The sequence below is a fragment of the Choloepus didactylus genome, chromosome 7, assembly GCF_015220235.1.
Source record: "Choloepus didactylus isolate mChoDid1 chromosome 7, mChoDid1.pri, whole genome shotgun sequence".
NCBI lineage: Eukaryota > Metazoa > Chordata > Mammalia > Pilosa > Megalonychidae > Choloepus > Choloepus didactylus.
The window spans coordinates 153,143,968-153,160,187 of record NC_051313.1 but is presented as its reverse complement, the minus strand read 5'-3'; the positions used below and the strand labels follow the sequence as shown (position 1 = coordinate 153,160,187).

The window sequence follows — 16,220 nt, the reverse complement described above, 5'->3', positions numbered from 1 at the left end:
CTGCTCGACCCTCAGCTCGGCTCCTGGGTCAGCTCCTGAGGTCCTGGCCAATTGATTCCTCCCCCCTGCTTCCTCTCTCCACCCTTTTGGATAGTGCAAACAAGTTGTTAGCGCTGAGCGCACCCAGTAGCCAAAGTCAGGCTTTAGTTCTAAGTCAGAAGCAATCCAAAGGATAAACTGGATCCCAGTAATCAAGCATATCAGCTCAAAATCTCAATTCCCAGCCAGACTCAGGGAACAGGGAACAGACCAGTTCAAACAGACTGCTTCCCTGAAAGGTTTTGCTAGCCAAGTCTGTTACTGCTGATAAGAACCTCACAGTCACACCCAAGTGAATTTGTGGATTCCTCCAGCCAAGTTCACGTTGCCTTCCTGGACTCTGGGTGATATCTCCTCTGGGGCTTAGGGCTGAACCCTCTCAGCTGGTGTTGGACTTATGATGGTGAGCTTGTCTCACTGGCTTCTTTGAGGAGAACTCTTTCAGACTCAACATCTTGGAGAAGGCGGGTAGAGATGCTGGGTGGAAGACACACGGTTGTTTCCGAGAGGGTGAGAGAAGGCAAGACTGTGGTTGGGCAGACGGGGTCCCTGGCTATGTAGGACCATCAGTCCCACAGAATCAACTCTCTGAAAGAAAGAGCAGCTCCCAGTTCTGGTGGCAGGGCTACGGCAACAGAGCCCCCTGGTCAGGAGATACAGATCCAAAAGCAGTAACCCCTTCATCTGCCTGAGCAGTACAGACCTGCCCACCCAGCCCATTGCTTAGTTTGGGTGCCTCCAGAAGCAAACTTTCAGAGAAGAACTTGAGTATGAGTTTATTTGGCAGGTGTGGGGGCAGGCGCATGAGATAAGGAGTAGAAGGCAGAGAATAAAGATGTGTCATCAAACCAGTTCAGTGAGTAACTAGAGTTTCAGGCCATGGAGAAGCTCTGGGAACAGGGTTAAGTGCCTGCCTCAGAACCATCCCCCAAGTGACTAGAGGGACATGGTGTCATCAGTTGGGAGGTCCTGGAGTTGGAGAGGGAATGTTGACCCTTGGTACTCCTGGGCTGCCATGCACTTGGCTGAGGGGCTTTCCATGCCTTCAAAGATGCCTTCAAGCAGATACCACAGTTAAGAACATCTAATACCCTCCCCCAACCCCCTCAGCCCCAGCCCAGCCAGCCCCCATGAAAGTGAAAAGAAAGCATCCCCTAGGATCCTCCAGCAAGGATACTCTCTGGGGATACCATCCCTGATTTGTAGCAACTGCCAGTTTCCATGGTGTAAATTCTCCCACCATTGCTGATTCCAAGCCACCAACAGCGAAACACTGGATATGACATTCTGAATATTTCACAACCACCTCTCTTAAGCTAGTAGGAGCCTGCTCCAGACCACTCTGAAACTATGATGGGAACCCAAAGCCTTGGGGATCATTTCTGGGTCACCAGCCTTTGCCTTGTCATTTGCTGTCATCTGGGGACAGAGTTCTTCATTTTGGTGCCTTCTACAAAAGGGATCCCCAATCCAGTAGGGGCTCTTGTGTCTAGAGCTGATTTTTCAGGTCCAAGGGTTGACATTAGGGTAAGCGGTAGCATAGCATAGTTGTTAAGATCATGGTCTCTGAAACTAGAATGGCTGGGTTTGAATCCCAGTAGTAGTATAGCATGTATTCTGTTGTAACCCTAGGTCAATGACTGAACCTTACTGTTTCTCAGTTTCCTCACCTATAAAATGGGAGATAATAATGCAAATAATAGTAATTATCTCCTAGGGTTCCTGTAAAGATTAATGAGTTATTATTGTAAAGTTCCCAGGGCAGTACCTGACACCACATAAGAGTTGGCTGTTATAAGCCAGCGCCCTAAGATCTAAAGAAGTGTGGATCTTAGTGAAGAAGTTGCATCTCCATCAGCTAGAGTTATAGAGAGAGAGAGAGAGAGAGAGAGAGAGAGAGAGAGAGAGAGAGAGAGGGAATGTTCATGAGAGAGAGAAAGAGGGACAGACTGAGACTCTTCCTTATGAGATAAACTTTTTAATGTCACAATAAATGAAGCAGTCTTTTTAACCCAGGGGTGTTAGAAGAGAGGACCCATCATGTTTGGGGGCTTGTCCAGCTCCAGGTTCAGATTAAAGCTATTTTTAATAATGGACATTGTACCCTTCTTTTATATCTATGGCTGTTTGGTCGGCCAGTGGTGGTTACAAATGAGGAGGTTCCAGTTGACTTATATGGACAGGAAATTCAAGAGTAAGCTTAGTTCTGTGAAAATGAGGAGATCTCCTTGCAGGGACTCTGGTTCAATTCATTATCCTTGTGGAACACCTTACCATGTGCTGGACACCATAGGCTCTGTAGAAAAAGCAAAGGGAAGCAGTTGCTGCCCTCAAGGTCTAAGAGGGAAGGTGCCCTGTAAGCAGGTGGCTGCAACACTGCGTGGCAAGTGCTGGAATAGAGGCAAGGACTGGAGATTCGGCAAGCATTCAGCGAGGCATCTCCCCAAGCTCAGGGACTGAAGAAGGCTTCCCAGAAGCAGTGGCATTTACACTGAAACCTCAACCATGGGTAAGTTGGAGTGAAAAGGCCAGGGAGTGAGAGGGAAACTTTGCAGGTGGAGGAAACAGCATGTTCCAGGCAGAGGCAACAAAGGCGTGGATCCAAGGGAGGACATGGCACATCCAGGAAACAGCAAGTTGGTTTGCATTACCTTAACTGCAGAACCTGTGGCATGTGAGAAGAGGACGCTAGAAAGGAAGGTGGACATAGCCTGATCATGAGAGACCTCTGTCTTCTTCTAGAGGATAACGGAGAGTAAATGAAGCATTTTTAGCAAAAGACTGATGTTGCTCCCCATACAGATGATTCTGATTGCTCATGAAGAATAAAAGGGAGGGTCACAGTCAGGTGGGAGAAGATGTTGCCAGGATCAGGGAATGTGGAGCAAAGAGGAGGCAGGTCCAGGTGGACATGGAAGTAGACCTACAGGACCTGTGCCTGGATGGAGGTGAGGTGAAGGAGGACAGTGGGTGGTCAGTGGAGCCCTTCTGGGAGCGAAGACACCAAACAAGAGCAGAGTCTGCTCATGTGTTCCGGGGACAGGGGTTGTAAAGGCAGATGTTCAGGCTCTGGGTGTAGTGCATTCACAGAACAGTCATAATTTTTATATCAGTTACAATAAATTTTCCACCGAAAGAAGTAAAATATTTGGAGGAAAGTGAGTACTTCTAATTTGCTTTGTCAAAGGCACCGTAGGAGCTGGGGATGGCCCTGGGTGCAGCTCAGAGCCAGGCTCTGGAGCCCCTGTTTGAGCTGCCTACAGGATATCTGGGTGCAGCTATCAGGTAAGTGGTTGAATACACAAGTCCATAATTCAGGAAAGAGCTGGGCTGGAGACTTACTGGGGAAACATCAGCACAGAGATAGCTTTTAAAACCATGGAAATTGATGACATCATCAGGGGAGTGGGAGCTGGGCAAGGGTTCCCAATTTGGGGGGAAATAGGCTTGTTTGGAAATCAACTGAAAGAAATACCCAAAAATACCAAATTAAGTGTATGTATATTTGGGAGGTGGGGTAGGGCAAGGAGAATATCACAGTCCCTGGAGCCAACTGTCTTGTGTCCCTAAGAAAACAGAAGATAAAAGAGCCAGGGATGTGATATCTACATCTAAGAAAGGATTGAGGAATCTGAAAAGGAGAGACCTAGGAGCAAGTGCATGGTGAAAACAAGGAGAAGCAGTGGGTGTCCCAGAGGGCCAAATCTACAGATAAGTGACTATAATAAGGTTTGATTTAGCAGCAAGAGCAGTCATCACCTGGGGACATCCCCGCAGAGAAGGGCAAGCACTGGAGCTATAGTGGTTGAAAAATGGGAGTGGGTAGAAATGGCGACAGGGGACAAGGGTTCTCAAGAAGGGGAGAAGGGTAGAAAAAGAGCTGGAAAAAGAGAGAGGGTCTAGGAAGGATCCCTCTTATTTTTTTAAACATTTTACTGCAGTGACATATCTACAAATCAAAATTGCCCATTTTAACCACTTTCAAGTGTACACTTTGTGTTAATTACATTGACACAATTGGGCTACCACCACCATCCATGAACTGAATTTTTTCATCACCTCTAAAAGAAACTCTGCACCCATTAAACAATAACTCCCCTCCCTTCCCTTGTCTCCACTCCTGGCCCATGGTAACCTATAACCCACTTTCTGTCTTTATGAAATTTGCTTCTTCTAGGTATTTCATGTAAGCAAGATCATACAATATCTGTCTGTGTCTGGCTTATTTCACTCAACATGGTATCCTCAAGTTTCATCCATGTTGGAGCATGTATCTGAGCTTCATTCCTTTTTATTGCTGAATAATATTCCATTCTATGGCTTTACCTTACCTTGTTTATCCATTTATCTGTTGATGGACACTTGAGTTGCTTCCGTCTTTGGGCTTTTGTGAACAATGCCACTATGAACATCGGTGTACAAATAGCTGACAAGGGAGACTAGAGAGCCTCTTCTTTTTTTAAAAAAGAAAAAAGAAGCTTAAATCTTAATGGTTCTGGGAAAGAGGCAGGAGAGTGGGCGAGGCCACAGCTACTTGAGAGAGGTAGAGAGAGCCAGACATGGGGTGTCAACAGTTAAGACACTAGGATTCCCCACTGGGTAAAGGCCTCAGCCAGGGGGTGGGGGGCTGACAGCCACTGCCAGACCCCTTCTACCCTAACCTCCTCCCCTTGCCAACCTCACTCCAGGCTCCCAACCCAGGCCCGGGGCTCCATGTGACCATCCTGGGGGCTGGAGTCCCAGTGCAGGGGTCAGGAATGGGGGCCCTTTGGTAAAGAAAAGAGCAGCATCTCAATGGAGGGCCCCTTGGAGGGAAAGCATCTTTAGCAATAACTGATTGCAGCACTGATGAAGGGAGTTGTGGGAAGAGAGTCTGTGATTGATTTTGATTCCTTAAACTGATGTCCAATTAAACTTCCACTGGAAATTGCTGCACCTCTTGCTGTGTCTGGACCTGTCTTTGGGGGAAGGGATGGTATGAATCATGGGAAAAGCACAGAGTTTGGGGTCAGACAGTCCTGGGTTAGGCTGCAATTCTGCACTTAATAGTTGCATGATCCAATACTAGGCACTTAGTCACTCTGAATCTCTGTTTCTTCATCTGCTTGGTGGACATAATGGAACTGGCCTTGTGGTCCTCATAAGGAGCATTGGGATTAAATTAGAACACATGTACATATATATCTGCTGCATTTCTACTTTGAGCCATATACAGTACATGATATTAGGTGGATACCCAACATATGGTAAATAGTATTAATAGTAGTAGTGTGCCGTAGCCTTTAATGACTGAAATCAGATACTCATCAAGCAACTTATAATTATTATACAAATTACCATGAGGTAGGCACTTGGGAGGCAATGGGGGGGGGGGTCCTTTGGTACCATTTGACTCAATTCCCCGGAATTTGATCTACAGGATCATGTTATTTACGCTGTGAATCAAACTCATGTGAGCCTCTGCCAACATGCTTATCAGATCACTCATGCCAAGAAATACAAGGCTCTGATGTTACTGATTGTGCAATTAACTTATTTGGTCTTTAATGTAAAAATACCCCCAAACATTTAAGAACTATTCATGGAAGGAAAACTAAAAAGATGATACTATGAAGTAAATAAGAGATCTTGAACTTCCCATAAAAAAATTTCATCCATAAAACCAAGAAAATACACCACAGAAATATTGTTGGAAAGAGAGTAACAGAAACGTGTTGTGGTCCTTATTTCCTTCTAGAGCAGAGCTAAATGAACAAAAGATAAACACAATTCTGATAAACAGCTCAATTGCTTTTTCAGCCGAGCGACTCTTACATCCATTGTTAGAGCAGAATAGACTCTATTAGCTTTGTGGTTTATGCATATGAGTGAGTGATCCCATTTTAAATTTGAGTTTCTCCTTTCCCACCAGAAGACCTCCATTTCCCACTTTTTTTCTTAATCTTTCTCGGTCATCATCCCCTTTACACGTTGAGGCCCATTCAGAAGTCACACAAGTATTCTCCTAACTGGAAAGTAGCAGAAGCTGCCATCCAAGAAGAAAAGAGAATGAAGCACAGGTTCCTCTGTGCTTCCTATAAAAGGCTTGTCTGAATTCTTTCAGTTCCAGGGTGCACAAAACCTTCACTGGCCACCTGTTGATGGAGCTAATAGGTTGGCAGGCAAAATCACACTGAGCCAACATATGCTCCTTGAGCTGAATCTTTACCTCACGCCATCCACCAAAATAAATCCCTGAAATAGCAATGATGCAAATGTATAAAGCAAAACATAAGTGTACTAGAAGAGCTTTAAAACATTCTTTACATGCGCAAGTTTTACCTAGACCTACCTAGCACAAAAGTTAAATGCCATATAAGAAAAGGCAGGCAAATTTGACCCCGTTCATATTTGAAATTTCTATTTGTTTAAAAATAGACAAACAGGCACATATTTGTGACCTATATTACAAATAAAAGCTTTTAGAAATGATTTTTTTAACTACTAGAAACCCAGTAGACATGGACAGTGGTCAAAAACAGAGTTTCCACAAAAGGAGAAATTCAAAAAGTCCATAAACATGTCACAAAATGTTCAATCTTTCATAATTAAAATGCAAATTAAAACAACAATAACCTGCCATTTGATGCCTGTTGGCAAAGGTTTAAAAGTTTGATAGAACATGGAGTTGGTGAGGTTTTGAGGAAATGGGCATTTCATACGATGTTAATGGGGTTGTAAATCAGTGCAGGGCGATTTGGCAATATCTATTAAAATTCAGAACGCACATATCCTTTGCCCAGCAATTGCATTGCTAGGAATTTATCCTAAGGGTACATTCTCTCAACTGTGCAAAAACATGATGTGCACTAGGACGTGTGTTGCAGCACTGTTTGTAATCCCCCCAACTGGAAAAAAAAAAAAACTTTTAAATACAAATTTATGGAACAGATTGCATTAATTAGGACACAACCATGCAGTGCACTGCTGAGTAGCTATGAGGTGCCGTTGTGAGAAGCTGTCTAAGATATATTGTATGTGCAAAAAGGCAAATCACAGCACAGTCCACTGTCCTGTCACAGGACAGTCCATTCACTTTAAAGAGCTTTAAACACTGATACAAGTATATACATATGTACACACACACACATATGAATTTTTGCAGATGCAGAGGAAATTTCCAGAAGGATATTTAGAAACCTTTAATTGCAGTTACCTCTGAGAAGTGGGGGTGGAGAGGTCAAAGGTGTGAGAAAAGTATTTTATGTTTCACCTTATACACTTCTATTTGAAAGAAATATATATATTTTTGCCACAGTGTGCATGCGTTCTAATTTAAATAAATATAATGTACTTAAAGGGAAAGAAAACAAAAGGAAAAAAGAGAGAGAAAAAGAAAGACAAAGGCAGGAAAATGGGAGGGAAGAAGGGAGAAAGAGAAGAAAGAAAGGGAAGGAGGAAAGGGAGAGAAGGAGGGAGAGAACAAAAGGCAAGGAGGAGAGAAAAGAAACTTTCTCAGTCATTTGAGAAGAGGTGCCCTTTACCAGTTTCCATGGAGACAGACTATTAGCACATCTTTAGCAATTTACCTATTTTAGCAATTTACCGATCTTCACAATAATGAACTTGTTTCTTATTTTATAAATGAAAACAAGGGAGTACTATACTGTCTGAGGTGTGCACACTTCTGTCTTTGCACAACACCCTGGGATAAAATCCTCCCTGCATGACAATGTGATTGGGAAAGCCATATGGACCACACTCCCCTTTGTCCTGTGTATGGATGGATGAGTAGAAAAATGGGGGCAAAAAAAAAAAAAAAGGTACCAGTGTTCTTTTTTACTTTAATTGTTCTTTTTCATTTGAATTTTTATTCTTATTATTTTTGTGTGTGTGGTAATGAACATGTTCAAAAATTAATTTTGGTGATGAACACACAACTATACAATGGTACTGTGAACAACTGAATGTATGCTTTGTTTGATTGCATGGCATGTGAATATATCTCAATAAAATTGAATTTTTTAAAAAAATCCTCCCTGCCACACAACCCAAGCCTGACTCCAGGAAGCCAGACTGCATTTCCTCCCATAACACACAAATTTGTGTTTTGCCTGAAGTTTGTGTCTCTCTGCCTAGATCCCACAGTGATAGGCGCCACAAAAGTACACAGACAGACAGATCGCTCTCCCTGATTTTGTAGAGAGGGGAGAGATACTTGGAGGTCACCCAAGAGGCTTTCTTTCTTTCGTTTTCATCCCCTTAAGATTTTGGTAGCTGCCCAGAAGCTACATTAAATTCTTTTCACTTACTTTTTAAAGTTAAAAACATACACAAGTCCTCTTTTAAAAGACAGTGGGTTATTGCAGAGTTGGTGTGTGTGTGTGCATTTTTAAAATGTTTTTAATTGAGGCTTTTATTATTTTTCTATGGAAAAGGAGAAAAGTTTAGACCTACCAGAAGCCAACATTTCCGGAAGGACAAAAATCCTCTGGGGATTAAAAAAAAAAAAAAAAAAGCTAGGGACACCCTTCTTCCCTGCCTCGCTACCTTCTCTGTCCTTCTACCCTGCCTTCCCACCTTCCTTGCCCAACATTGAACTCTGTAACTATTACTGAAGCTTAAAGAAATATTCTACTACTACTCAACAGTTTAAATATTAACAGGCATGCAAAGCTACTGGGGGTAAGAGCCTGGCGCCTGTAATAAGAAGGCAAGCCTCAGCTGGATTTTGTAATTATTTCTTACGCAACTCCGGCTCGCAGTTATAGAGTTCTGAAGATTGTACACTTCCAGCATGCTAGAAAAAGGGCCCCACTCCTCCAAGGTTGCATAAATCTTCTCATAGCATAATAATTAGTCATTAGGAGCAGAACAAAGGGCCATTCTGACCAAGGTGGCAAGCTAATGTTGTTTTATTTGTTTTCAGCAAAGGAGGAATTTCTTGCACATTCTCCCCTGCAAGAGAGTGAATGAGGTTATGAAGGAAAGATGGAGAAGGGGTTGGAAAAAGAGGTGGTCGAGAGTTTGTTTTGGAACACAAACTCAGTTTAGATTTTTAGCACTGCTGCTATTTGCCACTCTTGTTTCAGCTCCCACCAATTCCAGGCATTCGGTTTGAAATGCCTTGGCCTGGGCTGGGTAACTGGGTCTGTAGCCTCCTGTAGAACGGCTACACTCATCGGATTTACAGTCCTACTCCAGGCTTTCCTTTTTATAAAAATCACATTACCCTTGTGCCACGCCATTTTTTTGTCATCAGACTAAATATTTATGGAATCGGGTTTCTACGGTGCTGATGCCCTAATTACTTGATTAAATGTACACAAAGCACTTGACTTTCAGGGTTAGACAACCTGCCTTTGAGGTCATCTCCTCTAGTCCCCTCATTTTACAGATGAAGAAACTGAGGCCCAGGGAAGCTGAGGGATGAGCACTTTACAAACATTTTTAGGGGGCTCTAGTTAAGGCACTTGGCTTTCCCTTTATTCTTGCATTACATAGCCAACCTTCTAACTCTTCTTTTGTGTTCTATATAAAGTCAATATCTACCCTGCAATCTCCACGCAACCTGTCTGTTCACTTTGAAACCCCAGCCTTGTGCATGGGTTAGCCGATAATCACGGCAACACTGCAGCCTGCAGGTAAGTTTTAAAACAGCACACCTGGATAGAGCCACCTGACAGCACAGGGGTGGAAGGTCTCCTGGCAATCTTTGGTTTGGTCTATTTGGACAGAAACGATGCAGCCCAAGTAGTGGTTTAATATTCAGAATTATGTTTGTCACAATTTAATGGGCAAAAGTTTAATTTCCCACAATCTTGCCAAGAGAATTGAGTCTTTTTATCTGAGCTTCATAGACTAGGTCCATAAGGATGGAACACAGTGGATTGGGCCATTATCCCTCAGCCTTCGTGACTCAGATGTGACACTCGGTGATCGCCAAGAGCTACTACAAGTTGACAAGGGAAAAACAGTCATTCCACATTTAAGTTCATTTCCCTTATGTGAGATTTTTAGTAAATTAGAAACACATTGGTTTTAACACATCTCAAAATATCTTTTTGCACAGTATGGAGACAAATAGATTGGATCATTAAGTTAGAGAGATTTTAATGGATTCATCAACCATACCTCAAAGCTGCCAGTTAATAGATTAACATAAATCTACCTGTAAGGGGATCTCTAGAGACAGATCAAAGAATTATTTTTTTCACCACATATTCTAATGAATTAGATAGAAAGATCTTCAGATCTTGTTCAAATGTCACCTTCTCAATGATGCGTTCTCTGGCCACCTTATGGAAAATTAGTTTAAAAATCCTCCCCCTCCCTGCTTATATATTTTCCCTGCCATATTATTCTCCTTGGCACTTACCACCATCAAACATGCTGCCCATGGAAAGTACTTGTCTTTGTTTATTATCTGTCTTCTCCACTTGAATGAAAGCTCCATGAGGACAGAGATTTTTTTTTCTGTTTTGTTCACTGCTGTATCCCAGACCTCAGAACAGTGTCTGGCACATGGGAGGGTAATCAATAAACAGTGAATGAATGAACAAATGATTGAATATAAATAGCATGCTTATCAGAGATGAACACAACATATCCCCAGAAGGGTTGAGAAAATCTTGGATGACAAAGTCAACAACTAAAATTATCTTGACAGGTGAGAATAACAATCTGAAGCTAGCAAGACAGAATTTAATAGGCTATGCAAATCAAGTCCCACACTTGGGTTTAAGAAATACAATTGCACAAGAACAAGATGGGAAAGATAATATGGCTGAATTAGCGCACATGCAAAAAAAACGTGATGGTGTCTTGGATGACTGCCAGCTCAATTGAAGTTGAAAATAAAACCAGCCTGTCAAAAATAGTGTGATCTTTGGTGTCATCAGTAATTAAAATAATCATACTTTTCAGAATATGAAGTGCCCCACTTGCATTCCTTCATTTGAACTCACATCTTTCCATCTATATGAGCAGAATGGTATGTGAACAAGGTTATTCACCGCAGGATGATTTGTAAGAGCAAAGAGGACAAATCCTCCTAAATGTCGATAGGGAACTGGTGAAATAAATGAAGAAAGGCAAGATCACAGAGCCTTTAAAAGAGAATGAGGAAATTCTTAATGTACCGACATAAAGTAGTAGACAGTAGATGGATGGGGATGGAGAGAGCAAGAGGGAAAGAGCAAGCGAGAGAGAGATTTAGCAAAAAAGAAACTAAGTGCCGAGTTTTACTTAGACTTAATTTAGAGATTTGCTTCTCTAAGCTGATCCTTTGACCATTAGCACTAGCACTGTCATCACCAGGGAGCTGAATAGGAATTTCATTTTAATAAGCTTTCCAGATGATTCCAAAGCACATTCACATTTGAGAAGCCTGTTTTAGAGAACAAACTTAACCATCCCTGCCTCATGCAGTCCAAACCCTCCCCCCAAGTCCAACCACACTTCTTGTTGTCCACCTGTTCTGGCACCTGGAAGATCTCAACATTTCAAATAGTGATGGGCCCATGCTAGAAAGGATGCTTGAGGCTGCAGTTTCCTTCTCCTCATTTAGCTCAGAAGTGTGGTGGCTGAGCCAGCGGTAGCACAGGCTGATATATGAGGTCTGTCGGTGGTAGTAAATGAGCTCTTCCAGGAGTCGCATCTGAGGTTCAGCCTGGCCCTTGCCATCCCAACCTCAGCGTTCTCCTGCAAGGAGGCACACACAGGCAAGGTTAATCTCAGGAACAGCCTGGGAGTCTTTCCAACTCCAAGTCATTGACACTGAGCCATGACATGACACCATCTTCCCTGCCAGAACTGGGGATGTGACGAGGGCCTCAAGCAGTTGTCAGCACCTGAAGCTGGCTTCTGTCTCCTGGATTCCATGGCACCCCTGTCTGCCTCAGTCCCTCCCCAGGGTTCACCATGGCATCTTCCCGTCCCTCTCCAACCTCAGCAATGATGTCCTGTTGGACTTCAGAGGTGGAAACACCACACAGATGCCAGCAGAAACAAAGGGCTAGCATCCAGGTTGTGCAATATGGAGTTGGATGGGATTTGTTTAAATTTTATTTACAAGCACTCTATGTCCACCAAACATACAGTCTCCCTCCCCACCCCACACACCCCACACACCCTCCCCTATCCCCTGGTAATGTTTTTCTGGTAATTTTCTGCTGCTGTGAACTTGCCTTTCTAGACATCTTGTAAGTGACAACATACAATATTTTCCTTTTGGGTCTTGCTTATTTTACTGCACATAATGTTTTCAAGGTTCTTCCGTGGGGCAGCATGTCTCAGAACATCATTTTTTCTTATGGCCAAGTAGTATTCCATTGTGGGTATTACCATATTTTTGTTTATCCATTCATTTGTCGAGAGACACTGGGGTTGCTTCCATCTTTTGGCTATTGTGAATGATGCTGCTATAAACATTGGTATAAAAGCATCTGTCTGAGTCCCTGTTTTCACCTTCTCTGGGTGTATACCTAGGAGTGGAGTTGCTGGATCATATCGTAATTCTACATTTAACTTTTTGTGGAATGGACACATTGCTTTCCACAATAGCCACAGCAATTTGCATTCCCACCAACAATGCACTAGAGCTCAAATTTCTCAAAAATCCTCCAATACCCATTTTCTGTTTTTAAAATAAATAATTTAACTTTATCAAAAATTAAAAAACATATATTTCCAAATAAAGCAATCATGGGTTGTTTCCATCTCTTGGCAATTGTGAATAATGCCCCCCATTCTTATTGGTGTGAGATCATACCTCATGTATGGTCTTTTCATCTCTCTAATAATTAGCAAAGATGAAAGTCTTTCATGTGCTTTTTAGTCACTTGTATTTCCTCTTCAGAGAAATGTCTTTTCATACCTTTTGCCCATTCTATAATTGGGCTATTTGTACTAATGTCATTGAGTTGTAAGATTATTTTATAAATACAAGATATCAGTCTCTTATCAGATAGATGCTTCCCAAATATTTTATTTGAGTTGGCTGCCTGTTTACCTTTTTGACAAATTCTTTTGAGGTACAGAAGCTTTTAATTTTGAGGACTTCCCATTTATCTGTTTTTTCTTTTGTTGCTTGTGCTTTAGGTGTAAGGTTTAAGAAGTGACCTCCTAATACTAGGTCTTGAAGATGTTTCCCTACATTATCTTCTAGGAGTTTTATGGTGCAGTCTCTTATATTGAGATCTTTGATCCACGCTGAATTAATTTTTGCATATGGTGTGAGGTAGGGGTCCTCTTTCATTCTTTTAGACACAGATATCCAATTCTCCAAGCCCCATTTGTTGAAGAGACTGTTATGTCCCAATTCAGTGGATTTGGGGGCCTTATCAAAAATCAGTCGACCATAGGTCTGGGGGTCTATTTCCAAATTCTCAATTCAATTCCATCTTTGTGCCAATACCATGCTTTTATGACTACTGTGGATATACAGTAGGCTTCAAGTCAGGTAGTGTAAGTCCTCCCAATTAGTTTTTCTTTCTAGAATATTTTTAGCAACTGAGGCATCTTTCCCTTGGAAATAAATTTGATGACTAGCTTTCCAAATCTGCAAAGTAGATTGCTGGAATTTTGATGGGAATTGCATTAAATCTGTAGATCAGCTTGGGTAGAATTGACATCTTAACTATATTTGGTCTACCTATCCATGAACACACAATATCTCTCCATCTCTTTAGGTTGCTTTCTATTTCTTTTAGAAGAGTTATGTAATGTTCTGTATAGAGGTCCTTTATGTCCTTGGTTAAGTTTATCCCTATGTACTTAATTTTTAGTTGTTATTGAAAATGGAAACTTTTTCCTGAGTGTCTCTTCAGTTATGTCACTTCTAGCATATACAAACATTACTGACTTATATGCATTAATGTTATATCCTGCCACTTTGCAGAATTTGCTCAAGTAGGTGCATCATCAATTTATCAGGGTCTTCCAAGTCTAAGATCATATCATCTGCAGATAATGAGAGTTTTGCTTCTCCCTTTCCTATTTTGATGCCATTTATTTCTTTTGCTTGCCAAATTACTCTGGCTAGAACTTCTAGCACAGTGTGAAATAACAGTGGTGACAGCGGGCATCCTTGTCTTGTTCCTGATCTTAGAGGGAAGGTTTTCAGTCTCTCACCATTGAGTACTATACTGACTGTGGGTTTTTCACATATGTACTTTATCATATTCATGAAGTTTCCTTCAATTCCTTATTTTTGAAGTGTTTTATCATAAAATTATGCTGGATTTTGTCAAAAGCTTTTTCAGCATCTATTGAAATGGTCATTTGATTTTTCCCTTCTGATTTGCTAGTGTGTTTTGTTATGTTGATTGATTTTCTTATGTTGAACCACCCTTGCATGCCTGAGATAAACCCCACTTAGGGTGTATAATTTTTTTAATGTGTCTTTGAATTTGATTTGCAAGTATTTTGTTGAGAATTTTTGTACCCATTTTCATTAGGGAAATTGGCCTATAATATTCCTTTCTTGTAGTATCTTTATCTGGTTTTGGTAATAGAGTGAAGTTGGCTTCATAAAATTAGGTAGTGTTCCATTTTCTTCAATTTCTTGAAAGAGTTTAAGTAGGAATGGTGTCAGTTCTTTTTGGTAATTTTGGTAGAATTCCCCTGCGAAACAATCTGGGCCTGAGGTTTTATTTGTTGGAAGCTTTTTGATAACTGATTGGATCTCTTTACTTGTGATTGGTTTGTTGAGGTCTTCTATTTATCTTTATTGAGTCTAGGTCATTTTTGTGTTTCCAGGAAATTATCCATTTCTTCGAAATTATCTAGTTTGTTGGCATAGAGTTATTCATAGTATCCTCTTACGATATTTTTTATTTCTTCAGGATCCATAGTAATATCCCCCTTCTCACTTATTATTTCGTTTATTTGGGTCTTATCTCTTTTTTACTTTGTCAGTCTAGCTAAGGGTTTGTCAATCTTGTTGATCTTCTCAAAGAACCAACTTTCAGTTTTATTTATTCTATTGTTTTTTGTTTTCCATATCATTTAATCCTTGTCAGTTCTTTTCTTCTACTTGCTTTAGGATTAGTTTGCTGATCATTTTCTAGCTTCCTCAGTTGTTCCATTAGTTCTTTGATTTAAGCTCTTTCTTCCTTTTTAATGTATGCATTTAGAGCTATAAATTTCCCTCTCAATACTGCCTTTGCTGCATCCCATAAATTTTGACATGTTGTGTTCTCATTTTCACTTGTCTCTAGATATTTAGCAATTTCTCTTGCAATTTCCTCTTTGACCCACTGATTGTTTAGGAGTGTGTTGTTTAACCTACAAATATTTGTGTTCTAGTTCTTTGACAGTTATTAAATTCTAGTTGTATTCCATTGTGATCTGACAACGTGTTTTGAAAAATTTCACTCTTTTTAAAATTTGTTGAGGCTTGTTTTATGCCCCAGCATATGATCTATCCTGGAGAAAGTTCCATGAGCCCTGGAGAAGAAGGTATATCTGGTAATTTGGGATGTAATATTCTATATGTACCCTTTAAGTCTAATTCATTTATCACATTGTTTAAGTTCTCAATTTCCTTACTGGTCCTCTGTGTGGCTGATCTATCTATATACAGGAGAGAGTGATGTATTTAAGTCTCCCACAATTATTGTGGAAGCATCTATCATTTCCTTCAGTTTCACCAATATTTGTCTCGTGTACTTTGGAGTACCTTGATTGGGTGCATAAACGTTTATGATTATTTCTTCTTGGTGAATAGTCCTTTTTATTAGTACATACTGTCCTTCTTTGTTTCTTATAGCATCCTTGGATTTAAAGTCTATTTTATCTGAAATTAGTTTTGCTACCCCTGCTTTCTTTCGGCTGTAGCTTGCATGGAATTTTTTTTCCAGCCTTTCATTTTCAATTTCTTTGTGTCACTAGGTCTAAAATGAGTCTCTTGTAAACAACATATTGATGGATCATATTTTTTAATCCATTCTGCCAATCTATATCTTTTAATTGGGGAGTTTAATCCATTCACATTCAATGTTATTACTATGAAGGCTGTTCTTGAATCAGCCATGTTATCCTCTGGTTTTTATTTGTCAGATCTATTTTACTCTTTACTTCCTTTAAGATACCTTTACTAAGACTCTTTCGTTCTGTGCCCTTCTCCAGACCTATCTCTCCTTTCTTTTTTCTCAGCCAGTAGAGCTCCCCTCAGTATTCCTTGTAGGGCAGGTCTCTTG

General features: G+C 41.0%; 1 long non-coding RNA gene across 2 annotated transcripts in view; it reads right to left on the bottom strand.

Moving 5' to 3' along the window:
• Positions 1 to 16,220, bottom strand: part of LOC119540095 — an 81,964-nt gene that overhangs the window by 4,351 nt on the left and 61,393 nt on the right. Inside the window, exon 5 of one of the 2 annotated variants that reach the window (XR_005218036.1) lies at positions 11,392 to 11,721. The exons of the other annotated variant lie outside the window; for it this stretch is intronic. This is a non-coding gene — a long non-coding RNA (uncharacterized LOC119540095). Of the gene's footprint in view, positions 1 to 11,391; positions 11,722 to 16,220 lie in introns of those variants that run through there. 2 annotated transcript variants of the gene reach the window in all.